Source organism: Cicer arietinum, chromosome 6 (genome assembly GCF_000331145.2).
Source record: "Cicer arietinum cultivar CDC Frontier isolate Library 1 chromosome 6, Cicar.CDCFrontier_v2.0, whole genome shotgun sequence".
NCBI classification, from domain to species: Eukaryota; Viridiplantae; Streptophyta; class Magnoliopsida; order Fabales; family Fabaceae; genus Cicer; species Cicer arietinum.
The window spans coordinates 42,714,996-42,722,329 of NC_021165.2; the positions used below are offsets into that span (position 1 = coordinate 42,714,996).

The 7,334-nt window shown below is 33.8% G+C and overlaps 1 long non-coding RNA gene across 1 annotated transcript in view; it reads left to right on the plus strand.

The window, feature by feature from the left end:
* LOC140920850 (uncharacterized) overlaps positions 1-7,334 on the plus strand; it is a 23,761-nt gene extending 16,427 nt beyond the window's left edge. Inside the window, exon 2 of the long non-coding RNA XR_012163406.1 lies at positions 6,946-7,334. This is a non-coding gene — a long non-coding RNA (uncharacterized lncRNA). The remainder of the gene's footprint in view (positions 1-6,945) is intronic.

A 7,334-nucleotide genomic window follows, 5' to 3' on the forward strand; every position in this document is an offset into this window, starting at 1 on the left:
TTCCGCCATTCGATCGTCCCTATTAGCATTGGCTCTTGGAACGTCATTCCTTCTTGGCGGCATGGTTTTCCTATAAAACCATCACCAAGTAGAGTCTTAACACTACTTCAAATAATTCCAAAACTAGCTTCCGACCACCTCAACACAAAATAATTATTGCGGCCTGACAACTCAACCCACCTAAACTGACGCATGATCAGATAACAACTCCCAATTTACAGGTTGACCTACAATCTATAACCAAAGGCTCCACATCCCCCAAAGAAAACCAAACCAAAGCTCTGATACCACAATGTAACACCCCGATTTTTTTTTTCAAAAACAAATTCATGAAACAAAGAATAATTAAGTAAAATACCTTAGGATAATTATATAAGTCAATATAATTGATACGCAGCGGAATAGTTTTTGAAATATGAGTCCAAAGTATTTACACAACAACCAGTGATACATGGAATCCATTAACATAAGATGTCGTGCTGACAATATTAGTAAAGATACAATCTTCCAATTTAAAATAAACGCAATCCAAAATAAAGACATATGTTCCCTCTATGTCAACCTAATCTGATCATTCTACCAAAAAAAACTATACACCTTGAGTGATCTCCACGCGCCCCGTAAGATCCTCCTAACATAGCTCCAGTCGGGCGTTCCCGTCTACATTCCCATCCACAAGGTACGAACCGGTAGGAAAAAACCCAGATTTCCACAATAGTTGTAAAGGGTCACCAACCGAAATTAACAATTAACACATAACATTTAAGTTTTTGAGTGCACAAAATAACCTTTCCACTAAGCATGCACCTTAAAAGGATTTTCCATATGCTAAAAGTTCATATAATACTTGCCAAATGAAAATGAAGTCAAAATAAGTATTAAATCAATCAAGTAATAAACAACTGGCCAATCCATTGATGAACCAATTAAGCAATCGATCATCTAACTCAAAATAAGAATTTCCACTAAGCCAATCGATTGGGAAATCGATTTGGATGAAGGGTTTTAGTGAAAACTGAACTCTGGGCTTAAATCAATCGATTGGGAAATCGATTGAATGAATAACTGAGCCCCTATGTTAAAGCCAATCGATTGGGAAATCGATTTCCTGAGGGTTTTTTGTGAAAACTGTACTCTGACTTAATTCAATCGATTGGGAAATCGATTGAATGAATAACTGAGCCCCTGTAATAAAGCCAAACAATTTCCAAATCGATTTTGTCAAAATGGTTGAGCTCCTGTAATGGCCAAATCAATTGGCAAATCGATTTTGTCAAAATGGCTGAGCTCTTGTAATGAATCCAATCGATTGCCAAATCGATTTTGAAGAATAGCTTTTAATAGAATCGATTTGGGAATCGATTTCCCTGCATGTTTTTCTTAAAACTACATAAACTAACTCAATCACATTCACACACAACTCCAAAACATAACATTTAGCAACTTCCACACAATCACCACGACAACTTGAGTTTCGAAACAGTTTTACAATCAATTTCATTTACACACAATTTGTTCCAAAACATAGACACTTAGTACAATCATCACAATCACAATGTCATCTCAAGTTCAAACACTCAATCATACCCTTGAATCATACACGACTCGTGTGTCAAGCATCGTAATGCAATGCATATATGCCAAAATGCATGGACTCGGAATTCCAAACCAAAACCCTCCTCAAAGGGCCGTAAATCATAATTGTACCGCCTATCGCAGGCCAAAGTACCAATTACCGAGGTGCCACCTATCACGGGTCTGCACGATTTACTAAAAAGCGTAAACCATAAACGTACTGCCTATCACGGTCCCGTACCATTTATCGAGGTGCCACATATCAAGGGTCTGCACGGTTTACTAAAAAGAACGTAAATCATAATTATACCGCCTATCGCAGGCCAAAGTACCAATTATCGAGGTGCCACCTATCACGGGTCTGCACGATTTACTAAAAAGCGTAAACCATAAACGTACTGCCTATCACGGGCCAAAGTACTATTTATCAAGGTGCCACCTATCATGGGTCTGCACGATTTACAAAAAGAATGAAAATGCATGAGCATATACTGACTCCATCCACGACAATCGTTAAGCAAATACAGATATTAAAAGATTCCCCATTTTTAATACTCATTTAACTTAAACGATTTTCACAACAAACATTAAGTAAACTAGACATTAAGAGATTCTCCATTCTTAATACTCATTTTACTTAAACGATTTTCAAAACAAACATTAAGTAAACAAGACATTAAGAGATTCCCCGTTCTTAATACTCATTTAACTTAAACGATTTTCAAAGCAAACATTAAGTAAACAAGACATTAAGAGATTCCCCATTCTTAATACTCGTTTAACTTAAACGATTTTCTCAACGCACATTAAGTAAACCGAGGTATTAAAAGATTCCCCATTTTCAATACTCGTTTAACTCTAATGGTTTTCAAATTCCACACAAAACAAACTCAAACATATTATCAAATTCAATCCACGATTCACACCAAAACACATCAATTCATTTCTCCATAAAATCCAACCATACACATATCAAATTTCATAAGCATGAATTATGAACACGTCAAACTTCACTTACTCAAATTCATACACCAATGGGTTAAATTCATTTTCCGCAAAACATTCATCAATATCACCAAACCTAACTCTAAGATTTTACCCATAAAGCCTTAAATTCATTTTCCCTAAATCAACACTTTAACCCTAACAAAATTCTTTTCCACATAACCACAGATAAGTCCCTAAATGCAAACTAGAAGTTTGGAAGGAGCCCTTACCTTCACGTTAGCTTTAACGTGTGATTATAGTACCGCGAGTAAATCTGGTAAAATCTCTGCTCGCAACGTCGCTTCCAAAGTTGGTTCCCTAGCACCGTAGCATGGTAGTTAATAACTTTCCCTTCTATCTCTTTGCGAAACGAAGCTTAGATCTAGATGAAACGGGGAAGTTTGTGTTTGACGGTTTTGAAATCCCTAACACCGTTTTTCTTCGTTTTCGAAACAACGAGGAAGTATGAAGCTGAGAAATCCTTGCTTTCTTACCCACTAAGCCTTGGGTTTCTATTCTTGAACAAAAGGAAGAAGCGAAAATGAAAATGGAAGAAGGAGGAAGAAGGGGGTCACGCGAGGCAGAGGAAGAAGATGGATTTTGCTTTCTTTCTTTCTTTCCCTTTTCCTTTCTTTCTTTTTCTTTCCTTTCTATTTCTTTTCTTTCTATTTCCTTCTCTTTTCCCTCTACACAAACATATATATATATATATATATGTGTGTGTGTGTGTGTGTGTGTGTGTATTTATATATATTAATTACTTTTAACAAATATCTCCAAATATCTAGATATTTATTAAAATTACCATTTCACCCATAAGGCATTAAATTCTTCGTAAAGGATTCACCGTACTTAATTTAATTTATTTATCGACGAGTAATTATAATCGGGCATCAAATATCTTTTTGGTCATATAAACTCCAAAATATTAATAACTTTGGCTAAAAAGCCTCCGAGTTCAATACCAAAATACACTAAAATACATAAAGTATACTTTAAAATTATGGGTCTTACATAAATCATAATTGTACCGCCTATCATAGGCCTTACTAATTACCGAGGTGCAGTCTCTCACAGGCTAGCACGATTTACTAGAGTGAGTCTATCACATGCCTTACACATCAGTTAAATCTTTGTAAGGATTAGATGGACCAACTAACACATAGAACCACCATGTGACCCTTCACGGTCACCACTTAACTCTGTGGCCCATCACGGTCACATTCAACATTGTGGCCCATCTCAGTCACCACTGATACTGTGGCCCATCACGGTCACCACAAGCTATGAAATGCATGAGCATATTCTGATTCCTTTCACCACAATCATTAAGTAAATGCAGCTATTAAAAGATTCCCCATTTTTAATACTCATTTAACACTAACGATTTTTCAAACTTATCACAGAGTATACTCAAAATAGATTTTTCTCAATAAAATTCATAATGCACATATTAGCAGTTATGAATACATAATCGCATCAAAACTTAATCACCACAACAACATTAATATATCAGAGTTCTTCCCATCGCTAACTCGGTGCCAACAGTCTCGATTCCTTTTCGAGACTCAAGGACCAAACTACATAAACATAAATATTTATAACAATTTGTTCATAATAAAATTAATCCAACCACAACAAAATTCTCAAAATTAAATCTTTTTCACACACCAAACTTTTAAAACCAAATAAGCTACATTATTTAGTTAAAACTAAATAAAACAAATATTGTCCAAATCACACATACACACACTCGACTATTAAAGCACCGAAATTTTGAGTTAATAAAATACTATAAACTTTTTCTTTTCAATCTAACTTTTTTCTCAAGAGTAAAATTTTTGAGTCCAAAAGTAAAATTTTAAACTCTAACCATTTTAATTTTAATCTAACTTTTTTCTCAAACTCTTTAACTTAGTTAAAATTTGAACTTTTTCACAACTTTAACAACTCTAAAAAAATTTTGTACAATTTCAACTTCAGTTCAAACTCATTTATTTGAAAATAACTCATTACTAACTCAAACACATCAAATTTAATTTCTTTTTTTTTAACCATTACTAACAAAATCAACAACATTAATCATACATCAATCACACATATAGAATCCATTTATGAAAACTAAAAATTTGGAAGGATCACTTACCTTCGCTATCGCTTTCTCTACCGTTTTTGCTACTGCGATCAAATACGATGAAAACTATCGCTTGCGTCGACACCTCAAAAGTTAGCTCACAAGCACCGTAGTGTGGAGAGGAGCAACTTCCCTCCTAATACTTCTCGAATGGAAGCTTATATCTAGTAGATAAATGGAGGTTTGTGTTTTGCGGTTTTATTTTCAAACTACCAATTCCTTCTTTTTCTTGAAACCAAAGGAAGAAGAAGAAAGTGATGAGCGAGAAGCAGAAGCAAGGGAAAATGTTTCTTTTGCAAGAAGAAAGTGATGGTGAGGGAAGGAAACTGAACTAAAGGAAACCAAAATGTTTCTCCCTGCCTTTAACGTGTGTGTGTGTGTGTATACATCGTAGTGTGGAGAGGAGCAACTTCCCTCCTAACACTTCTCGAATGGAAGCTTAGATCTAGTAGATAAATGGAGGTTTGTGTTTTGTGGTTTTGTTTTCAAACTACCAACACTTTTCCTTCTTTTTCTTGAAACCAAAGGAAGAAGAAGAAAGTGATGGGCGAGAAGCAATGGAAAATGTTTCTTTTGCTTGAAGCCGAAGGAAGAAGAAGAAAGTGATGGTGAGAGAAGGAAACCGAACTGAAGGAAGCCAAAATGTTTCTCCTTGCCTTTAACGTGTGTGTGTGTGTGTGTATATATATATATATATATATTAACTTACAACTAAGCATTATATATATATATATACACACACAACAAATATCTAAAAACTCTTACACACATCACCTCACTCACATCTCAAACTAATTTAATAAAAATATCTACTCTCTTAGTAACTCAATTGACAGATAAATTTTTCAGCAATAAGTGACATTTTTAAAAAATCTGTCTAGTATTAAATTTTTTGAAACATAATTAAATTATTATTCGACAAATAATTTTAATCGGGTCTCAAAACGTATGTATATATATATATATATATATATATATATAAAACATATTAATAATCTCTAATAAAATATATTTTTGGTACTTAATTCACAAAATCAAATAAAATTGGACTAAATGCCTAAGTAATTTAATATAAAATACTCTAAAATTACATAAATTAGAGTTTAAACTTAAGGGTCTTACAAAATCAGCTTCAAATCTATTAGCCCTTGCAAAAATGAGACTAGCATATGCAAAGAACATATGAGAAATATCTAGAGTGTCCTTCGCTATCTTTACTTTGTGAATAAACTTGCTAGAAACACATCAGCACATCAAATAAAGAGACATGGAGACAGGAGTCACCTTGTTTGAGCTCCCGCTTTTGGACAAAACCCTTACTAGGTGGGCCATTAATTAGGATTTGGTATGACATTGTGGAGATGCATTGCATGATGAGCTTCGACATCTCCTCGTGAAACCCCATAGCTTTCATAACCGCTTTGACAAAATCCCATTATATTCTATCATATGCCTTACATGTCCCTAACTTGACCGCCATCATCCTTTTTAATCCTTGTTCTTTTTCTTCAACCAATGGAAACATTCCATGGCTATGAGAGCATCTTTTGTAGTTAACCTTTCACTCACAAAATCACTTTGTTCCTCTTCAATTATCTCTAGTAAAATTGTATTTGTTGAATGAGACAAAATGAGAGAGACCTGTGGTGAAAGCGTATGTCTGAATTACATAACAAAGTCGATTTTATATAGGCTCAAGACAATAAATACAAAAATAAATATATGAGACATTATCATTATTTACATGATATGCTATGCAATAAACACAAAGATTATAAATATATTTTCAACCGCCTTTATTAGATTAGAAACTGTTTTGGTCACTATCTTCATGACTACATTGCATAGACTAATTGGTCAAAAGTCTTCTGGTGATTTTGGGTTTTTTCACTTTGGAATAAGCACGATATATGTATTGTTTATGGACTTTGGGGATGTGGCATTGTTGAGGATATTCAAAACTAGTTTACCAACATCTTGCTCCACAATATGTCAGTACTTATGATAGAAAAGCATTGGGAGGCCATCGGGTCCAGGAGCCTTTAAATGATGCATTTGTAGAATTCACTCCTTGATCATAGCATTTGGGCACGTGTTTTTAACTTTTTTGTTTGGTATTTTAAAAGCTCTTTTTAGCTTAGATTAATATTTTTAGCTTGTTTCTAAACTTTGGATCGAATTTGAATTATAATTTTATTATTTGCATTTTAATTTTATTATTTGTATTTTGACTCTTTCTCGTTCTGTAGCTCGTAACTTGAGTTATGGATATTGGATTGGCGCATATGAGCAGACGTTGGAAAGATAAATATCTGAGCTACAGCTTTTGTGTTGGAAGAAAAGACCAATTCTGAACTTTACTAGACCTAAATTGCAGATTTTGTAAACTGGACTTTTGTAATAATTTTAATTAGCGCATCACTTGTTTTTAAACCCTAAACCCTATAGCCCAAAATCAAATACTATATATTGGCAGTTTTGTTTCTTTTCTAAAGACAGAAAAATTAGGATTCAAATTGCTTAAGAAATAAGCAGTTTTATTTTAATTTCATGGAAGACTAATTTTATAAGATTAATTCACAAGTTCATAGTTTCAACAACACCTTGAGATTCAGGTTACACTGTCAATTTCAATTCA